This window comes from Macaca nemestrina, chromosome 7 (genome assembly GCF_043159975.1).
Source record: "Macaca nemestrina isolate mMacNem1 chromosome 7, mMacNem.hap1, whole genome shotgun sequence".
NCBI classification, from domain to species: Eukaryota; Metazoa; Chordata; class Mammalia; order Primates; family Cercopithecidae; genus Macaca; species Macaca nemestrina.
The window spans coordinates 152017706-152041043 of record NC_092131.1 but is presented as its reverse complement, the minus strand read 5'-3'; the positions used below and the strand labels follow the sequence as shown (position 1 = coordinate 152041043).

Sequence of the window (23338 nt, the reverse complement as noted above, 5' to 3'; positions counted from 1 at the left end):
TCCTGGGCCCATGTGATCCTCCCACCTCAGTCCCCCAAAGAGCTGGAACTACAGGCACGTGCCACCGTGCCTGGCTAATTTTTAAATTTTTAGTAGAGACAGGGGTCTCACTGTGTTGCCACTGTGGTCTAAAACTCCTGACCTCACGCGATCATCCCACCTCAGCCTCCCAAAGTGCTGAGATTACAGGTGTGAGCCACTGCACCACGTCACATGTACATTTTAAAACAATTTGTCTTTAGGCATCTCATACAAGCCACAAGGAAAGAGTGAATTTCAAAAAACAAACAGAAAATAGACTGTAATCATAATATTTTAAACATTTGAGTCAAGGGGCTGGAACTTTTTACATCTTAAAGAATGCAAGACATCTGAATATGGAGATAATAGAGAATAAAGCATATCTGGGAGAAAGTTATTTCCCCACAAGACCCGTGGCTGGCTTGTCATATTTTCAAACACATCATCAAGGTCCTACGCGTCCCAATGATGTTGTGAAAGAGCATACAAATGTAAGTGCACCTTTATTAAAGGCTGCAGACATGAACTTTCTCACTGAGATAAAATATCATCTCTGCATGATTTTTCCCTCTGACAACTCCAGGCTAATTAGAAGATCTCAGTCTGTGCCCCTCTGGCAAAGATACCACTGTAGGCAAATATACCACTTACAGTGATGCTTAATAAACTATTTTTAAGTTATCCTTGATACCATAAACTTAAAAATTGTGTGAGAATACATATATTTTATTGAAATGTAAAAAGCCATTTGAAGTCAAGATTGGTGCTACCTCGCAAATTATAAGGACTCAAAAATGTTTGTGGAGTGACTAAATAAATGAATGCATGTTTTAGGTTAAAATAAAAAGCTCTCCAGACTATTGCCAGATCTACAGAAACCAATGTCATCTAAAGATGTGTCAGTCCCACTCATGATGATACAAATGATGGTGATCATTTCATCACATGTCAGTCTTGCAGGTCATGGGTCATTGTAATAAGTCCAAGAAGAAGTGACTGGCCTCAGCTTTCTCTGCCAGTCACCATCAGGAAGCGAATGCAGACACAGTTACACAGCCAAAACTTAGACTGATTACGTAGCAATTACTATTTGTCTATAAAATGAAGTTCTGTGTCAGAAGGATTAACAAGTTCCATTCCTCATCAAAACACTGTCAATTAACTAATTAATGAATTGTTCATTAAAAAACAAATATTACGTACATACTATTTGTGCCAAAAATGTTTAACCCAAATTACTTTAGAAGAAATTAAACCATGCTAGAATATTCAATAAAATGGTTAGACTAGACTTTCCCAAAATTCAAAATAATGAAAAATTATATTGTGAGGAGGGGGGAAGGGGGAGAGATAGCATTAGGAGATGTACCTAATGTAAATGATGAGTTAATGGGTGCAGCACACCAACATGGCACATGTATACATATGTAACAAACCTGCATGTTGTGCACTTGTACCCTAGAACTTAAAGTATAATTTAAAAAATAATAAAAAGAAAATAAAGGAATTAGCCAAATTCAGTTTATGAACATTGATTGGATACTGTACCAAAAATTAAAACCAATTCCAAGAGATGAGATGTATTGGGGACCATTGAGGAAAGTAAAAAATGGAATATATGCTATTTATCAATGTTACATTTCTCGGATATGGTGATGATAATGTGGGTATGCAGGAGAAAGTCCATGTTCTTAGCGGATGTCTGCTGAAGTATTTGGGGTAAGTGTCATGATGTCTACAACATTCAACAAAAACAACAGCAACCTGTGTGTCGTAAAGACTCAGATAAACTTAAGGAAATGGGGTGGAAAAAGATTTTCTACGCACATAGACAACAAAAGCAAGCAGGAGTAGCTATTCTCATAACAGACAAAACAAACCTTAAAGCAATAACAGTTAAAAAAGACAAAGAGGGAAATTATATGATAAAAGGACTAGTCCAACAGGAAATTATCACAATGTTAAATATATATGCACCTAACACTGGAGCTCCCAAATTTATAAAACAATTACTACTAGACCTAAGAAACAAGATAGACAGTAATCCAATAATAATGGGAGACTTCAATATTCCACTAACAGCACTAGACGGGTCATCAAGACAGAAAGTCAACAAGGAAACGATGAACTTAAACTATATCCTAAAACACATGGACTTAACAGATATTTACAGAACATTCTACCCAACAACTGCAGAATATACATTCTATTCATCAGCACATGGAACATTCTCCAAGACAGACCATATGAAAGTCCACAAAACAAGTCTCAACAATTTCAAGAAAACTGAAATTATAGTAAGTACTCTCTTAAACCACAGTGGAATAAAACTGGAAATCAACTCCAAAAGGAACTCTTAAAACCATGCAAATAAGTGGAAATTAAATAACCTGCTCCTGAATGATCATTGGATCAACAATGAAATCAAGATGGAAATTTAAAAATTCTTCAAACTGAACAATAATAGTGATACAACCTAACAAAATCTCTGGGATACAGCAAAGGTGGTGCTAAGAGGAAACTTCGTAGCATTAAATGCCTACATCAAAAAGTCTGAAAGAGCACAAATAGACAATCTAAGGTCACATCTCAAGAAACTACAGAAACAAGAACAAACCAAACTCAAGCCCAGCAGAAGAAAAGAAATAACCAAGATCAGAGCACACTAAATGAATTTGAAACAAAAAAACACACACACACACAAAAGACAAATGAAACAAAAAGCTGATTCTTTGAAAAGATAAATAAAATTGATAGACCATTAGTGAGATTAACCAAGAAAAGAAGAGAGAAGATCCAAGTAAGCTCAATTAGAAATGAAACAGGAGATATTACAACCAATACCACAGAAACACAAAAGATCATTCAAGGCCACTATGAACACCTTTACGCCCATAAACTAGAAAACCTAGAGGATATGGATAAATTCCTGGAAATATACAACCAGGAACAAATAGAAACTCTGAACAGACCAATAACAAGCACTGAGATTGAAATGGTAATTTAAAAGTTGCCAACAACAAAAAAGTTCAGGATCACATGGATTCACAAATAAATTCTATCAGACATTCAAAGAATTGGTACCAATCCTTTTGACACTATTCCACTAGATGGACAAAGACAGAATCCTCCCTAAATCATTCTATGAAGCCAGTATCACCCTAATACCAAAACCAGGGATGGACATAACAAAAAACTACAGAACTATATCCTTTATGAACATACATGCAAAACTCCTCAACAAAATACCAGCTAACCAAATCCAACAACATATCAAAAAGATTGTCCACCATGATCAAGTGAGTTTCATACCAGGGATCCAGGGATGGTTTAACATACACAAGTCAATAAATGTGATATACCACATAAACAGAATTAAAAACAAAAATCACATGATAATCTCAATAGATGCAGAAAAAGTATTTGACAAAATCCAGCATCTTTTATTATTAAAATCCCCAGCAAAATCAGCATAGAAAGGGCACACCTTAAGTTAATAAAAGCCATCTATGGACAAACCCACAGCCAACATTATACTGAATAGGGAAAAGTTGAAAGCATTCCCCTGGAGAACTGGAACAAGACAAGGATGCCCATTTTCACCACTTCTATTCAACACAGTATTGGAAGTCCTAGCCAGAGCAATCAGACAAGAGAAAGAAATAAAGGGCATCCAAATCAGTAAAGAGGAAGTCAAACTGTTGCTGTTTGCTGATGACATGATCATACACCTAGAAAACCCTAAAGACTCTTCCAAAAAGCTCCTGGAAATGGTAAATTAATTCAGCAGTTTCAGGATACAAAATTAATATACACAAATCAGTAGCCCTGCTATACACCAACAGCAACCAAGCTGAGAATCAAATGAAGAACTCAAACCCTTTAATCATAGCCATAAAAAAGATATTTAGGAATATACTTAACCAAGGAGGTGAAAGACCTCTACAAGGGAGACTATAAAACACTGCTGAAAGAAATCATAGATGACACAAACAAATGGAAACACATGGTCATGGATGGGTAGAATCAATATTGTGAAAATGACTATACTGCCAAAAGCAATCTACAAATTCAATGAAATTCCCAACAAAATACCACCATCATTTTTCACAGAACTAGAAAAAACAATCCTAAAATTCATGTGGAACCAAAAAGAGCCCACAAAGCCAAAGCAAGACTAAGCAAAAAGAACAAATATAGAGGCATTACATTACCCGACTTCAAACTATACTATAAGGCCCTAGTCACCAAAACAGCGTAATACTGGTATAAAAACAGGCATGTAGACCAATGCAACAGAATAAAGAACCCAGAAATAAAGCTAAATATTTATAGTCAATGGATCTTTGACAAATCAAACAAAATCATCAAGAGGGGAAAGGATACCCAATTTAACAAATGGTGCTGGGATAACTGGCAAGCCACATGTGGAAGAATGAAACTGGATTCTCATCTCTCACCTTATACAAAAATCAACTCAAGATGGATCAAAGACTTGAATCTAAGACCTGAAACTGTAAAAATTCTAGAAGATAACATCAGAAAAACCCTTCTAGACATTGGCTTAGGCAAAGACTTCATGACCAAGAACCCAAAAGCAAATGCAACAAAAACGAACATAAATAGATGTTACTTAATTAAACTAAAAAGCTTCTGCACAGCAAAAGAAATAATCAGCAAACAGACAACCCACATGTAGGAGAAAAATCTTCACAATCTATACATCCAACAAAAGACTAATATCCAGAATCTACAAGGAACTCAAACAAATCAGCAAGAAAAAAAAACAAGTGGATCCCATCAAAAAGTGGGCTAAGGACATGAATAGACAATTCTCAAAAGAGGATATACAAATGGTCAACAAACATAGGAAAAAATGCTCAACATCACTAATGATCAGGGAAACGCAAATCAAAACCACAATGCAGTACCACCTCACTCCTGCAAGGATGGCCATAATCAAAAAAGAATAAATGTTGATGCAGACGTGGTAAAAAGGAAATACTTTTACACTGTTGGTAGGAATGTAATCTAGTGCAACCATTATGGAAAACAACGTGAAGATTCCTTAAAGAACTAAAAGTAGATCTACCATTTGACCCAGCAATCCCACTCCTGGGTATCTACCCAGAGGAAGAGAAGTCATTATACAAAAAAAAAACTTGCACATACATGTTTATAGCAGCACAATTCACAATCGCAAAAAATATGGATGCAGCCCAAATGCCCATCAATCAACAAGCAGATAAAATGTGGCATACACACACACACACACGCACACACACACCATGGAATACTACTCAGCCATAAGAAGGAATGAAATAATGGCATTTGCAGCAACCTGGATGGAATTGGAGACCATTATTCTAAGTGAAGTAACTCAGAAATGGAAAACCAAATATTGTATGTTCTCACCCATAAGTGGGAGCTAAGCTATGAGGACGCAAAGGCATAAGAATGATACAACGGATTTTGGGGACTTGGGGGAAAGGGTGGGAGGGGGAGTGAGGGAAGAAAGACTACAAATTGGGAACAGTGTATGCTGCTCAGGTGATGGGTGCACCAAATCTCAGAAATCACCACTAAAGAACTTATTCATGTAACCAAACACTACCTGTTCCCCAAAAGCCTATTGAAATTTGAAAAACAAAAAGACCCCATGTGTGTGTTTGTACACATGAGGGAATGTGTTTGTATAGAAAAAGAGACAGACAGTAAGGAAGCAAACGTGGCAAAATAGTAATAATTGTAGAATTAAGTTATGGGTGTTCATCGTATCATTCTTTCAATTATGTAACATTCAACATTTTCAAAATTAAAAGTTAGGGGAAATGTAAATAAGAATAATGTTATTGAGAAATGTTTAAAGACATAAAAGGTGTCTTTGATTATAATTCTAAGTTTAAAGAGGAAGTTTCAAAATAATGTACAGGATAATTCTATTTGGGGATATATATTTGGATCAATATACACAAATACATTAATAGAGGTCACTATAATTGGAGTCCTGTAAAGTTGTGCAACACAGCAACCTCAAGTATTTCTCTCTAGGCAGCATGATTATGGTGACTTCTGCTTTCTTATTTTTATTTCCAAAAAGTACCTACTTTTACATATATGCATTAATATATACATACACATATACATATGAATTACTGTTTAAGAGAATGAGACCTGGATCTTAGATCATGTTAGAACATATCAAAACTTTGCAACACTGGGTCCTGTTGAAAATCTGTTTGTGTTAAATCCAGTTAATCTTATCTTTACACTATTAAGATTAAATATAATTAAATCATTTTACTTGAAAAAAAAGGGTGACAATAATTCTAGACTCCTGATTACCATTGGGAATATGAATATATTGCCCCAGAGGGCATAACTAATGGCCTATGGGTGGGAACCACATTGAGACAGAGTTCAGCTCATTATAAGACTGAATGTTGCAATGAATAAGTATCTAACAAGGGAATGAAATGCATCATGCTCTAAGTACCTGTGGAAGTAGGTTAACCACCTATTAGGGATGGTATTGGAAGGAGGGACAGGGCACTATGTAAACTCTAATGCAGCCTTTAGTCTCTATAGAGTCTATGGTCAAATATAAAGAAAACAGCCATAATAGGTTGGACTCATGTCCACTGAAGGAAAAATTACATAGTAGCCTGTCACTGACTAACTAGAGACAAAAGAGAAAATCAACACTCTCTGGTGTGGATGCTATATTAAAGAAATTGGATTCAGTAAACTGAAGTGTTAATGATACTTTTAATTAATCCACCAAATTACTCAACCAAAAAACCAAAGTGTGTTTTCTGCGATCATGACCAAAATTATTTCTAACTATATGAACTCTGTTTTAAATGTTGGTGTGTTCACACAATGGAACACTGCTTTGAAATTTTAAATGAAGAACAAACTATTAATACATGCAACTGTGTGGGTATATGTCAAAAACCTTATGCTGAGCAAAAGCAGCAATACAAAAGAACACATGCTGTATGATTTCATTTATATTCATTTCAAAAGTAGATAAAACTGATCTGACAGAAATCAAAAGACGGCCACAATGGGTGTAGAAAGAATGAATGAAAAGGGGCACAGGGGAACTTTCTGGGGTGATAGAAATCAATGTTCTATATCTTGTTTTATACTCCCTTGGTAGTTACATGGGTGTATATAATCGTCAAAGTTCATTGAGCTGAACACCTAGACCTGTGTGCTTTTTGTATATAAATTAAACTTCCACGAAAAAATTAAAATTATATTTTTAAAACATCACTTTGCATCATTGGAAGAACTCAAAACTTACCAAGCGATTTCTTTTTACTGTAGAACTACCTGATCTTTCACCAGGTCTCAATAGGTGGCCGACCTAAGAAAACAGAAGTATGCAATATTAGTATCTGAAAAATGCACAATAACTATAAATTTACCTCCTTTAACTTTCTTCCTAGACAAATCTAGATAACTAGGAAGTCACTGACACAGGAAGGAACAACAGATTGAATTTATCAGGCTTTAGTCCAGCCAGATAAGAATAATTCTGTACAAAAATAATCTTTGTATTTTAAAGGCCATATGAGACAACTCAAGGTAAGCACAAATATGCCACTCAATTTGGCATTAAAATTGAGTGAAACAGATCTCAAATCCTGTGAATCAGAATATCTCAGGGGTGAGGTTCCAGAATCTGCCTTTTATTTAAGTGCCATAGGTGACTCTTTCACAAGCCATAGCTGAGAACCACAACTGAACTTCGAGAACTATGTGTGAGAGGAAATTACTGCCCAGGCTCTAGAGAAACAAAATGCAATTCAAAACTTCCCCTCAATTTATTCTCATGTATGTAAGTCTTCTCTGGGCAGTTATTTTTTTAAAACCAGAATAATATCATTATTAGATTTCATTTTTCCCTACATGTGGCCTAACTTCCTTCATACTGTAAACTCTTAGAGATTTAGAATGAGAAATGAAGGAGCAAACAAGTGATTTCAAACATTCAAAACCCAAAATACCATGGAAATAAACGCACTTTTGCAAACACATGACGGTGCAGGCAGAGGTACTGACCGCATGCTCTTTCAGTTAGAAAAAAAAAAAAAAAATGACTGGTTTGTTTCCTGCTCAGGAAAGTGGTGTGGCAGGATGCAGCCAAGGTACATAAAGAAGAAGTTGGTCAGTCATATGGTGACCAGAGAAGGGGAAGAACAACACTTATGGCTTAGTAGTTACAAGAAAAGAGGCTGCAGAGGAAGTTCATCAACACACACTCTCCACTACAAATCGCCAAGAAGTCTAAAAAGCCTGAGACCATTTCTTCCTTTTCTGGCCCCTGGGGTATGCCTGACAAACAGGGTCACTGATACTTTGCAGGACCCAGTGTTTTATAGGGGCCAGGTAACTAAAACTTATGAATCAAAGCAAGGAGATAGGGGTGTCGCTGCCAGGTGTTGCTAAAAGCAAGGCTAGGTCATCATATATGACCCCATCAGTAACTCCCCTGTGGCTCCCTCCGCACCTTCAATCAGCTGCCAGCAAGGCTGCCCAAGACCATGCCTCCTAGCCCCACCTCTCTACTCCCCCACCCCAGCCCCAAGCAGTGGGTTATCTCCAGGACATGCCTGCTGACCAGTGCTTGCTCTCCCGCTATGTTCCTCCCTTGTTCCAGGCGTGGCCACCTGTAGACCAGTGTCCACATCAAAGCCAGAGTCATCATTATAAAAGGAGAATGGCATCATGTCACACTCCTGCTAAAAACCTTGCCAACACCTCTTGTTGGCCTCAGGAAAAAAGCTGTAACATGACTCCTAGGACCTTCTGCAACGTGGTCCCTGCTCATCTTTCCCGCCTGATTCCTCATCACTCTCCCTCCCTGTTCCCATGCTTCTCTGCACCTCCTCATGTCTGCACTCCAGAAATATACAACTCAGCTTCCTTCCATTTGGGAGCCTTCACACATGCTCTTCCCTCTGCCTGTAGCCATCTGTCTCCACTCCCTTTATCAGACTAGCTCCTTTTCATCTGTCCAATGACAACTCATATATCATTTCCTTTAGGAGGCCTTCTCCGACTTCCCCAAATCAGAGACAGGAGGAGCATTTCCTGTGCGTTCCCGTAGAATCTGGCACTGCCCATGTAAGAGCCCCGATCACTCTAGAATACATTTTTCTATTATATTGGCTATTTTCCTATTATTCCACAAACACCTTTAGGACAGGGCTCCATAGCTGTATCTCCAGCATCTAATGCCTGTCTGGCACATAGTAATGCTCAGTAAACACTTGTTGAATGAAAGATTAATTTCCACAAGAAATGGAGGAAGGGCTTCCAAATGCTAAAAGACACTTTCCTTTCAGTAACTATCCCTCCCCGGATCCCAGACCCCAGTCCCCAGGCCCAAAATGTCTCAGATCTGCCTTCTCAAGCTGGAGTGGCTGCAGCTTTTTTGGCTGCTCCCTCCCTTTTTCTGGTCCCTATCTTCTTACACACCCTTATCTTCAGCCTGGGAAGAACCTCAAAGCATGAGCAAAACTGGGTTAGCAATAGGAAGAGTGTTGCAGGCAAATTGAAGAGCAGAAGAAAGAGAAAATGAGCAAATCTGGGGAGAGGAGGCACTATAGTTATAAAGGAAGATACACAACAAGGATGTTTGGCGGTAAAGACTTCCTGTGAAAAATACCACAGACACAAGTGAGTTTTCATCGGTGAAGGACTTTGTTGTTTCTTTGTTTCACAAAATACTCGAACAAAAAACAAAATTGTTTTTGTTTCGCAGAATAGTCATAGCAACAAATACAAAATGGTACTGGGCAGGTGAATGAATTCTGTGACAATGACATCTGTATCTGGTGGCCCCACTTGCCCAGAGGATAAAGGCTCATCAGCAAGTTCCAAGCCAACTTGTTAGGGCTTGAAAATTCTCCAGTGGGACTAAGTCAACATGTTCTGTGTTCATGGGCTGAGTTCCCAGAGCAGAAGAAAAGAAAAATGATTCTTTAAGCAAGATGAAAAAAAAAGGGGACTCTGTACCCAAACAGTGGCAATGAGAATGCAGACAGAAGACATTTATCTCTCAGAAAGCTAATCAAAGTACCAGGCACTTGGCAGCTTATCCTTTCTTTGTCCTTATCGGTTTGCTAGATTGGTTTGCAGGATTGGTACTAACAGATAACAAAGACGAACTTAAATACAATTGTGTAATATAAGGTAACTAAGGAGAAAATATCCGTGTAACCTCTTCTCTATCTTATTTTAGATCTTCCTGCTAGCACTTCTCATTTTAAAAGTTTCTCGACATTCAAACATAAAGCAATGTCATATTCTTCCATATTCTTCCTAAAATTACTTTTAAAACATAGCTATGTTGCTATTGTTAATTTCTCCAATACCATCTTCCAAAGTGTCTTTGAAACCTGTTATTTTGAACATACTGAATAAATCTATTTTTCAATTTTAGCCATTTTTCCTTGTGTAGAAAATATTCTGTCACGGGAATTATATAATCACTATTGCATGAAATAAACAATATTTCTCTAAGATTTCCAGAAGTTGTTTCTTATTAATGATCCTAGTCAAGTGTTGTCACTCTCTAAAACATAAAGTAACATCGAAAAAATAAGAATTGACATTCAAGTCCATGTTTCCTCAAATCCAGTCTTTTTCTAGTAGCAATGACAATCAGGTATACTTTACGGAGGACTCATAGTAATGTAGCAGATTCTAGTTTAACTCTAGAAGCAACATTTAGTTCTGTCATTCTTGCAAATTTATCAACTCACCGAAATACCACCACTGATACTCGCTCCACCTCTAAAGGTTGTCGGAGTAAAGAAAAAGTCATCTTTCTCTGAACTTTTGGAACAGTAAAGATCTAAGGAAATAGAGTAAACAAAATCAGTTGAAAGAAAAAGGTTTGCTAAAGTCAAGTCTAGCTCTAGAAGCAGGAACTTAGGATTTTGAAATTTAACCCTTTACAAGTACTGAAGCAAACAATATTTACAAGAATAAGTTCTCCCTCTTAAAAACTGCCTCAAAGTAGAGGAAATGGAAAAACGAAAGCTGTTGGATGGGTCTTATCTTTCCCTTAGCTTCATCTTATGCCAGGGATTAAAATGGTAGCTTCTTCATGTGAAAATCCTACAGGGTTGTTTTTAATAAGGGAAGTGTGAGAAAGTAGAGAGAGGAATGTAGCAAATAATAGCTAAGGACTTTACATATATTAATTTATTTTTAAAAGCAATGCATATTTGTTTTAAAGATTGAAATTCGCACTTCCATAATTTTTTTTGTACATTTCAGGTTCAGGTGTTGAATCTTGATCATGGAAAATAATTTTCTAATGCAAGAAATAGCAAAGTCAAAAGAAGATGCCAATTTGTGCAGGGAAATTAAAGAGTTGGTTTTAGACACCTTGAGATTGAAGATAACAAGACCTCCATGCTGGAATTGCTACTTAAGCATCCTGTGAGGAAGAGATCAGCCTTCCACAAGGAAGTCTCTTCTTATAGTGAAAATGGGCACATCCGGGTGCAGGTGACGCAACACTTTAAGCAAAGGATTAAAATGGAGAGTCTCTTTAATGATCTGAGGCCGTACAGCAATCAAGTTATTACAGCTAATTCCCCTTGCTCTGATTCCATGCTCACCAAGCAACCTGCTGATAATAATCTGCTTTCCCACAGAAGCCTGCCCACAGGGAAAGAATGCACTTGTCATGCTGGAGTGAACATTCTGGTTCTCCTGACAGAGTATGTATTTTAAATTAATAAATTGTCATTCTTATTTTATATCATCAGTTTCCTGAGCTACTATTAATCTGCCCCCAAGAAAGATCTGTTTTGGGTGTGCTATTGAATTACAGTCCACAGTCTACAGGACAAATGGCCCACTCTGGCCATAGTAAACTCACCAAAAGCCATCCAAGAGAACAGCCCTCAGAGCTGTTCAGGGGGATGGGGAAGCAGGACATGGTGGTCAGAAGCCTGTCCTTTGGGGCCACACACCCTGTTCTTGGATTCCTGCTTTTTCCACTAACTCATTACAGAATCTGGGGCAAATACGCTCTGTAAACCTCAGAGCCAACCTGGGTGGGTCGTGGGGACAGGGCACATAATGAGAGTGTGCATTTGATATTAGTTATCTTAAAGGCAGACCATTGACGTCTCTTTGTCAACGTTTCTGCGTAAACATTAGGAACAAATGAGGACAGCAAGTGTAACTCCTTTAAGACATTCTGCAATAAAAGAAAGGAGATAATGGCTGGGCAGGGTGGCTTATGCCTGTAATCCCAACACTTTGGGAGGTTGAAGTGGGAGGACTGTTTGAATCCAGGAGTTCTAGACCAGCCTGAGCAAATAAATAATTATTTATTTGTCTCTACACAAATAAATAAATAAACGGACATAAGGGTGAACAGATGATGGGACTTAAACAGAAGCTATGTTTGCAGTGAGGAGCTAGGGGGCATGTGGTAAACTGAGGGGTTAGGGCCAGTGGAAAGAGAAAGATTGAAGATATGAAGTAGAGTGACAGAAAAGCAAAGGAATTAGAGGAGATTGGAAAAGAACGGGAAAAGGAAGGAGCCAGGGCAGTTGAGAAAGAGACAGGAGCAGTAGAGGCCAGGAAAAAGCACAGGCAGAGCCTTGGCAGTCCACCTCGCTGGCCCGGAGACCTGCCCAGGCGAGCCCCTCCCTGCCTGTCTCCTATCTGAGAGCCTAGGGAGGAACTGAAGTGTTCCCAGCAGGGTGGGGATCTTCTACTTCCTTTAGGTGTGGGTGTTCTCCAGTTCTCTGAAGACTCAGGACAAAGCAGGCCAAAGACGAAGGGACCCAATATGGAACATGCCCAAGCCCAGACTCAATACCCAATGTACCCAACCCTAGATCTCTTTCTATGCTCCCTTCTCTGTTCTGTTCTGCTTGCCTCCTCTCCTCTTTGGAGACAGAGTTCTACACAGAAGAGACTTTTAGAATAGCAAGGTTCAAGTCCCAGCTCAGTGGCTTTCTATCTACCATTACTTTGAGCAAGTCACGTACCCTGCCTGAGACTCAATCTCCACATCTGTAAAGTGGAGATGGGAATGCCTTCCTCCAAGCTGTGTGAGGTTAAGTACACAGATATGAACAGTTCACTCCGTAAAAGTGTGTTCCCTCCACCTCATTTCCACCTCCCCAGCCTACTTTTTCTCCTCTTACTCCATCTCCTTCTCTCCCAGTTTCCTTTCCGTTTCCCTAACGTTTCTTCACAATTCTCAATAAGGCCCCTGCTTCCCATCCCAACCCAACATCTCTCTGAGGACTAACCCAACGAAGCATGGAGAGAAGAGGCTCCCTGTGAGGGCTGCACCAGTGTGGGCTTGAGCAGGAGCCCAGCCTGAGGATGGCAAGCAAGGATGACAGGAGGAAGGAACAAGCCCGTCTCTCCTCCGGCTGCCCAGCCCTTCCCCTTTCCTCCCTCTGGCCCTAGGTTCCCAGAGCCTGAAGAGCAAAGCCTCAGAGAGTCCTCCCACCTTGGGACCCATGTAGGGGTGACCTTGCTGTCACACCCACAGGCATCCCTGCCTGCCAACCCAAAATACTACCTGCAGCCCCAGTGCTGGCCCCCTGAGGATCAGGTAGGATTGGGGAACTGAAACTCAGCTACGAGACCCCAGAGACTGGCGATCCAGATGAAGCAGAGAAATCTCAGCCTAAGAGCTAAGACCAGTGAGAGAAAAGGAACAAGCTCAGGCTTCTGCCCTGAACGTGTGCAGCTTTGAGTGTGAGTGTGACGGTGGGCACTAGAGATAATTCTATTTGGTATCGGTGACAGCTGCCAACAGCCACAGTGCTTGTAGATTGTAGGAACTGTACAAAAGTAGAAGTAAAAAAAAATATTAAGCAAATCTGTGTATGTGTGTATGTGTGGGCGCGTGTAAAAGTCAAATTTATAAGGCCGGGCATGGTGGTTCACACCTGTAATCCCAGCACTTTGGGAGGCCGAGGCGGGTGGATCACCTGAGATCAGGAGTTCAAGACCAGACTGATCAACACGGAGACACCCCATGTCTACTAAAAATACAAAAATTAGCTGGGCGTGATGGTGCATGCCTGTAGTCCCAGCTACTTGGGAGGCTGAGGCAGGAGAATCGCTTGAGCCCAGGAGGCAGAGGTTGCAGTGAGCTGAGATCGTACCACTGCACTCCAGCCTGGGCAACAGAGCAAAACTCCATCTCAAAAAAAAAAAAAAAAAAAAAGTCAAATTTATAAATGGCTTACAACTACAGGTATATGCAATTACCATGCCTCAACAATAAATTATTGTTATATTTCCTGTATAACAAATGGCAGGTTAATTGTTGTGAGTTGTCATGTCCATACAGGAGTCTCTTTATATTCTAGTCATGCAGCCGTTACCCAGCCACAACATTTCAAAGCTGCCCTTCTTCCTCTCACGTATCCCCTGTTCATTTTCCTTCTTGGTCTCCTGGTTTCCTCTTTTATTATTATTATTATTATTATTTCCATAGGTTATTGGGAAACAGTGTTTGGTTACATGAGTAAGTTCTTTAGTGGTGATCTGTGAGATTTTGGTGCAGCCATCACCCAAGTAGTATACACTGCACCCAATTTGTAGTCCTTTATTCCTCACCCCCTTCCTGCCCTTTCCCCCTGAGTCCATAAAGTCCACTGTGTCATTCTTATGCCTTTGCATCCTCATAGCTTAGCTCCCACTTAAGAGTGAGAACATACAATGTTTGGTTTTCCCTTCCTGAGTTACTTCAATCAAAACTTCAGGAAACAATGGAAGCACTTATAGAAATGCATTCTATTTTCCTTTTCTCTTCTCCTTCTCTTCCTTTCCTAGCCTGCTCTTGCTGGTCTCTTTCTCATTTTCCCCTCCTTGTCCTCATCCTGTCCCTCTTCTCTCAACCCTGCTTTGGCCATCTTCCTTCCTCTTCTCACTTCCCTATTGCTCCGCCAGTGCTGGGGGGTTAGGCCGCCCAAGTTTGCTCCTGTTAACCCTAGAATCTCAAGTAAGTTCCCCTCCCTTCTAAGCTCCAGTTTTCTCCTCTGTGGACTCAGAGCAACTCATAGGATCACTAGGAAAACTAAACCAATCCATTCCCATAAAGAAATTAGCTCAACGCCTCCTGCCACAAAGTTAGTACTCAATAAGGGAAAGCGATGATTATTTTTATCTTTCTTAAAATGTATTTTTTTTAACTCTCCATGTGAAGAAAACCTCCTACCAAATTTGAGAACCATCTCCTCCCTCTACTGACATTCAATTATCAAAGACTTATCAGGTGCCTAGTCTATATCTAACCTGGGCTGGGCACGAGGGAGGCAAAAATTCATTTCCAGTCTTTCGAAAGCCCACAGTCTGGGGAAGATGAGAGCAGACAGACACATAAAAGACCATTCAAATGGTGAGTGTAGGCCAGGCGCAGTGGCTTACACCTGTAATCCCAACACTTTGGGAGTCCAAGGTAAGCAGATGCCCCCTATCTCCTCACTTGAGTCCAGAAGTTTGAGAGCAGTCTGGGAAACATGGCGAAATCCCGTCTTTACAAACAACACAAAAAATTAGCCGGGCATGGTGGCTCACACCTCCAGTCCCATTGCCTGGGAGGCTAAAGTGGGAGGACCACTTGAGCCCAGAAGCTCAAGGTTGCAGTGAGCTGTGATTGCGCCACTTCACTCCAGCCTGGGTGACACACAAGTCCCTGTCTCAAAATAAATAAATAAATAAATATTTTTAAAAAGGATGATGAGTGCAGGGCTATGGTAGAAGGAGGGATGGAGAACTATGGAGGCAGAGGGAATGCAGTCACATTCTGCATTCTGACTTTGCAGAGTCAGAATGACACACGCTGACTTTGCAGAGTCAGCGAAGACCTCACAGATGGCAATTCTGAGTTGAGTCCTTTTGAAAGGAAAGGAAGAGCTTGCTAAACAAAACAAGGTAAGGACAAGTTAAAGGAATAGCATGAGGAAAGGCCAAGTGTTATGAAAGGGAAGGAAGGTTTGGGGAGCAGTGATAGTTATGGCAAGCAGATCATACAGGCACAGGAAGAATGTGCAGTGATATGGGGCTGGCAAGGAAGGTAAGAGTTGGATTCTGAAAGACAGGATCATTTTCATCAGTGTCCTCATCATCACTGCCATTCACTGGGGACTTGGCCTTGTGCTAAGCACTTGACGTGTGTTGTCTTATTCAGTCCTCACCAAAACTCTGTGAGCAGGAATTATCATTATCCCCATTTTATAGATAAGGTGACACAGAGCATCGCTATGGTCAAGAACCTGTGGTTGCTCCTGCAGGTTGCAGGGAGACAGAAGAGGTATCTAAGTAGAATGGCACAATTAGAATTCAGCCCTCTTTTCCATTATCCTTGTTCCTTTTTGTCTTTCTGTGCCAGTCCAGGCTGTCAGAGATTTTAGGAAGGTTAATCTCACAGTATGGGCTGGCAGAAAAGGAGATGGGGGAGCAATGACAACTGGCAAATGGGGCTGAATTCCAGAAATGTTTCCATAGTTAAATATGCAGTTTATAAATGATAAATGATCTGTATGGGCCAGACATGGTGGCTCATGCCTGTAATCCCAGCTGGAAGGCCGAGGCAGATGGATTGCTTGAGCCCAGGAGTTAGAGACCAGCTTAGGCAACATAGTGAGATCCCGTCTTTTCAAAATAAAATAAACGGTCTGTGTGTTTGGATGCAGAACAAGGAGGAATCTGGGGTGACTTCCAGGTTTTTGCCTTGGGACTCTGAGGGAATAGAGGTGCCACTATGATGATAAACACAGCAGTGAAGGGAAAAGGAGGAAAAGGTGAACGGGCAGAAGAAGGAATTGGGATGAAAAAATAATGAATTTAGTTTGAAAATGTAGGCTTAAAATACCTCTTGATCATTGAAAACATCTTCACAGCACAAAAGACAAAAAAACAGATTTGTAGACTTGGAATCATCAACATATAAGGAAGGAGTGAAGTCAAGGGGAATGAATGACCTCACCCAGAAAGAACAAGAGGTGAGGAAAAGACAGGATGAAGAACAAGGACAGAGCTCTAGAGGGCGCTCAACTGCAAAAGAAAGGTCAGAGAAGGATCCATTGAAATGAAATGCTGTGGCCCTCCCTCTGTGACCTCTTCCCCCAGGCATCTAGCACAGTGCCTGGCACTGGGTAGGTACTCAAATTTCAGTTGAGTAAATAAAAGGAGAAAGAAAAGCAAGGTAGCTTTAAAGTAAGGAAGGAACATGTTTCCAAAAACATAACAATCAATATGTAATATTTAACAAGAATTTTTATTATATTTGAAATATATAATGTTGCTAGGGGGTTACCATTTTTTAATATCTTTTCATGAGAAATTCTAAAAATAAATATTTGTTTCTAATTCCTACTCATGCTATACAAGAATCTAGATTACACACATTAAGTTTTGTTTTTTATTTATTTTTTTATTTTATATTTCTTTTTAGAAACAGAGTCTCGCTCTGTCACCCAGGCTGGAGTGCAGTGGCCTGATCTCAGCTCACTGCAACCTCCACCACACGGTTCAGACAATTCTCCTGCCTCAGCCTCCTGAGTAGTTGGGATTACAGGCATGCGCCACCAAGCCTGGCAAATTTTTGTATTTTTAGTAGAGACGGGGTTTCACCATGTTGGCCAGGGTAGTCTCAAACTCCTGACCTCAAGTAATCCGCTCGCTTCAGCCTCCCAAAGTGCTGGGATTACAGGCGTGAGTCACTGCATCCAGCCAAACATACATTAAGTTTAATTTCAATGAGAGCTACAATTTCCAATTTACTTTTAGATGGTGAGTTAACTTTTTTCCCACTAAATGAAAATATTCAATATGCCACATATGAACAAAATAAAATTCTCCCACCCACAAAAAAATCCTCCAGGGATACAAAAAAATCATTTGTTCCCTCATTTTTAAAGACTTCTGCAGAGACAATATACAGGCACAATATAGGTTAAAATAAATCACTCTGTGGTTTCTCAAAAAAAGTGAAAATAGATCCACCATATGATTCAGCAATCCCACTACTGGGAATATATCCAAAAGAAATAAAATAAGTACATTGAAGAGATATCTGCACTCCCTTGTTTATTGCAGCACTATTCACAATAGCCAAGATATGGAAGCAATTATGTTTATTCTTGAGGAATAAAATTTTTAAATGTGGTATTTATATACAATGGAATATTATTCAGCCATGAAAAAGAATAAAACTCTATCATTTGCAGCAACGTGGATGGAACTGGAAGATATTATGTTAAGCAAAATAAGCCAGGCACAGAAAGACAAATATCACATATCCTCTGTCATATGTGGGAGCTAAAAAAAGTTGATCTCATGAAGGTAGAGAGGGAGAATGGTGGTTACCAGAGGCTAGGAAGGGGAAGAGGAAGAAGGGGATGAAGACAGGCTGGTTAATGGGTACAAACATATAGTTAGATAGAAGGAACAGATTCTAGTATTTGATAACACAGTAGGATGACAATAGATAATGCTAATTTATTGTACCTCAAAATAGCTAGCAGATTTGAAATGTTCCCAACACAAAGAAATGATAAGTGTTTGAGGTGATATATATGCTAATTGCCCTGATTTGATCATTGCACATCGTATGCATGTACCAAAATATCACATGTACCCCATAAATATGTGCAGTTATTACATATCACATAAAAAATAAAAAATAAATTTTAAAAAATCAAAACTGAAATCACTCTGAGATTACATTTTGCAGTAAAGGCCAGCATGGAGCAACAGCTGAGTAAAAGGGGGGGAAAAAAAATGCTTCATGGGCACAGGTGTTGGTAATCCCACAAGAACACCTCTATTTCCTCATTTCCTTTCTAACAAGCCTTCAGCTTCCAATTAATGTTTTTCACCAGTTTTCTTTTCTTCAAAACAGCTAATTGTTAACCAGGGACCCGAGACACTCTCTTGCCTATAAACGAAACAACTAGAAGGATACCTTTTTCTGTTCAGACAAATTTTAGCACTGAAAACATAACCCTCAACCGCAGAGGGCTAGCTCAGTGCAAACTGTTCATGTCTAAAGCATAAATTGACCATAAACAATATATTGAATAGGTGCACTGGATACAAACTCCATGAAAAAAATAAAACCAACTACTACCAAAGGAAGTGAACAAGACCTACAAACCAAGAAGAAATGCACATTTATGCTGCTGTCATTGATCATTTAATAGGCATGCTAACAGAATAAAAAATAGAAATTTCAAACAACAAAAAAGAAAATGTCCTATCTCCCATTTCCAACTAACTCCCCCAAATTTATTTTTTCACAAAAGGAGAATAATAAAGAATATTTGTGAAACGTTAGTCACCAAGATGAAAACAGCAAAAAAAAATAGGGATCTGGAGAAAAGAAACAGATCGTTCCAACCAGCCCACAGCTAAATTTCCACTTCATCTCACTAACCATTGAATGCTACCCATCTACTCACCTCAACCCAGACCTAATCCTCTCCCCCAAAAGGAAGATTTCCCAGCAGTGCAGGAAGATCAAACATGACCATGTCAAGGGGAAAAGCAAGGCTACTCTGAAAGCTCGAGGGATGACACAGAACACAGACTGGGTCTCTAGGGGGTATTCTTGAAAACCTGAGATCAAGTCCCGGAAAAACACTCTTGACCACTTACCACCACCGGAAGCTGCTAGATGGCAATCAGAATCAGCATCTCATCAGAAGAAGGAAGACGTTACAAGAAAGCAGCTTCACTACCAGTGAGGAATTGAGGGAGAAAAGCACTCCTTGGAAAAATGCTGAAAGCCCTGAAGAGCCTCTCCTTCCCTAGTTGCCTGCTCCTGCTGACAGGACAGAACTGGTTAATCTTGGAGAAACAAAAGGAAAATCCCAAGAGGCTGGCTTCTGAGGATGGCTTCCTCTATGGGAATCAAGAATTCATAAGGATGAAAATGAACTGTGGAAGGGGACACCAGCTATCAGGTCTGCTTACCAAACTTTTACCAGCCCTTGACTGAGCAAGATAAGCAAATCTCTTTGCAGTTCCCACCTGCTTTTGCAGAGATGAAAGAATCAGCAGTGGGTTTTTGTCTTTTTTTTTTTTAATCATCACAAGGGAAGTTCAGCTCTCTTATGGATGAAAGCTAAGCATACTCAAGAGACATTTAGTAGGCAAAGCAATGACACTTCTTTCCCAACATCCTTAATTTCAGCACAGAGGATGTAAACATTAACCCTGATGATACCAAAGAACAAATGCCCATAGGAAATGGTTTTACATTTTTTAGTTTGGAATTGCTTTTAAGGGGGTTCTGGTCATTAAAGTGGGATTAGATGAAAATAAAATATCTTGGTGCATATCTATTTTTAAAAGGAAGAATATGGCTTCTTTTAAATATGCCTAAAGCCATCTAGGAATTTTCCAGAAGTTGCATCAGATTTGCCAGTTAAGTACTGAAATCAAATAGATTTTAATCATGTCTTTATCACCAGAGCAAGCTAATCCCCTGTGCACTGTCAACTCCACTCTCCTGGAACATCCTCACACTGGGCCCTCAGGTTTTCACAGAAACAAGAGCCTTTTCCTACCAAGGTTCCACAGTAACAAGAAACTGCTATCTCTCCAGAATCCAATGAGGACTACATTTTCTTAATCAGAGCAGATAGGAGACTGAAACCACCTTTGCAAAAATTATAACAGTGAGAAAATTATGACAGTGAAAGACATCTAACCTAACTGACTCCATCTTGCTTCTAACCTCCAAGATGTCCTTGTCATTCCTGGGCACAGGCTGAACTAACTTCGGGAAAAATTTAGTTTATAGTTTAACTTTGCAACAAAGATGGTAACAGCCCTTCCCCAAACAAACCCCCTTCTTACCTAGGGACCAGTCTGCCTTTGTAGGACTAACAAATTAGCTACAAGATTAGAAATAACGGCTTAAGAGTCATGCAGCCAGAGGCTGCGAGATTCTGAACCTCCCCATATTGCTCCTGAATGGTTTACAGAATTAACCAGGAACAGAAGACAGCAAGGAAAACCCAGTTCAACCTCCTGTGATTTCATCTTCAACTCTTCCAACCAGCATTCCCTGCTTTCTGACCCCCTACCCACAAAATTATCCTTAAAAACCCTAATCCCTAAATTTTCAGGGAGACTGCTCTGAGTAATAATAAAACTCCTGTCTCCCATACAGCTGCCTCTGTGTAAATTAAACTCTTTCTCTGTTGCAATTCCCCTGTCTTAATAAATTGGCTCTGTCTAGGCAGCAGGCAATGAGAACCCACTGGGCAGTTACGAGACCTCTGAATTCTGAGCTACTCCACATCTCCAGTTATTTGCATTCTGATCCAACTACCTGCCTTCTCCTCCTCTCTCAAGGACAGTATTCCCCAAGCATATCCTTTCCATACGCCATAAAACAGCATAAACAGACATTTTAAAGGGATGAGATCAATAAGGACAATTCAAAGTTTTAGTATTTTCTTCCTGCACCCCAGAGGAGCTATTCAGAACCTGCTTACCTCAGCAGGTGACAGGAGTACAGTACACTAATAATGTTCCTGGCCCACCATGCCCCCTTCTCTTGAGTGACTGAAACCAATTTCCCTCCCATTCAGAAACAGATCCAACAAATCTCTGAAGTAACATACGACCTCATGGCCTTTAATATCTAAAAAGAAAGTATAGTTTTCTAACCTCTTGTAGTTTCATTTATTATCTGGCACTTTCCACTGTGTATTGGGCTGAAGTTCACCATGACAAGGTAACTCAACTCCTCCCCCACCCCAATTTCCCCACCAATTACTTAACCTTCTATGAAACAAAGGAGGTTTCTTTACATTGGCCAACATAAACGACTGACCATTGCTGGTGGTGCCATTTCCTATGTGGGATTTTCCAACCTCTATGAAAAGACTCACAGTTCAGTTTTAGTTATTACTCAACTAACTCATGAAAAGAACAAAAAGAGAATAAGAGAATGCAAACAAAAAGTTAGAAGTTAAGCCACAAATAAGAGACCCACATTTAGGAGCAGAGGATTTTTCTACTCTAATAAAATTTCAGTAATTAAACCTAAGAGTCATATAAATCCACCACTACGTTACAATTAAGCTGGTAAGATTTTTAAAAGAAAAAAAAAAAATACCCAAATTTATGGGTGCTAAAAGCCACCTCTGGGAACCAGCTCCTAACAGGGATCTGGACTTTCCTCAAGGGTTCTCCTGAATATCCCTTACAGTGCAGACACTCAGACACAAGCAAGAACAATAAATCCTAGAGGGCTTCTTGTTATGCAAGCCCACTCACCAAAATTAGGTGATTTACATTTAACTTGCCCTTTCAAACACTATCTGAACCATGTGTTCCAGAACTAGATGACCGAGACGGCCTAACACCAAGCCAGACAATTGGCAGCTATAGTTGTAAAAGTCATTCTAACAATTCATTTCTAAGTGATGAATGCTCCACAGTCAAAACTGGATCCTGGAATAGGCTGTTGGCATCAGCAAGAGACACATTCCCTAAAATAATGTATCCCTTGCTATCAGGGGAGTATAGTACCTTCTTTGCACATAATAGGTATCCAGTAAAGACTTTTGGCCTCTGCTTTTTTATAGATTGACATCATAAGAAGTCCTTCCAACAATCAGGGCATTTACAAGAAAGGAGGAGTAGAACAATGAACCCGATCTGGATCAATTTCAGAGTTCCATGGTTCTTGTTATCTCAGAATCTCCAAGACCCAAGGAGCAGCCAGACACTTAGGGTCTTTTAACACTCCAGCCCCATTTTCTCCTTAGCAAACTGTCATCTAATGAGAAGAAGCAAAGCCATGTGGCTTTAAAGAAGCGCTGCTCTTCATCTCTTTACCCTTTTAGCCTGTCCTCCAGGTCACTGGGTATAAAAATTTCCTACCTCTTATATGACACTCAGGAAGTGTAGGGTCCAAGATCAAAGGAGTTCAGGCTCTTAATCAGGACATGTCTCTGGGACATTTCACACATTCTTCACCATTTTCCAAGCCCCAATTCTGTATCAACTCCTCTCCAAGGCACTGGGGACTCCAAGGTAACCAAGACCTGGTCTCCATGAGAAAAGAAAAATAGCTCAGAGCAGTCTGCACTACGGGAGGTTCGCAAAATTTATCAGGCCAAAAGAGACCAGAGTCTAAGACTTCAGTCATGTGCCCCCAAACCCATCTGTGGGGGCAATTGTTTAAAGGCATTTTGTTCCTGCCTAGCTGCCTCACCCATTATCTTCATGTTCCTGGAATTTATAATACAAGGAAATGACATATAGCCAATCAATAACT

At 39.8% G+C, this 23338-nt stretch overlaps 1 protein-coding gene across 4 annotated transcripts in view; it reads right to left on the bottom strand.

Moving 5' to 3' along the window:
• Positions 1-19648, bottom strand: part of LOC105490532 (ATPase phospholipid transporting 8B4 (putative)) — a 276940-nt gene extending 257292 nt beyond the window's left edge. For 3 of the 4 annotated variants that reach the window (XM_024795544.2, XM_011756284.2, XM_011756315.3), the window contains exons 1-3: positions 19500-19648; positions 10803-10894; positions 7334-7396 (exon numbers count right to left, since the gene is read on the bottom strand). The gene's annotated coding sequence lies outside the window, so the exon portion shown is untranslated. The remainder of the gene's footprint in view (positions 1-7333; positions 7397-10802; positions 10895-19499) is intronic. The other variant, XM_011756282.2, reaches the window with a different exon arrangement.
• Between the last annotated feature and the right edge of the window lie 3690 nt (positions 19649-23338).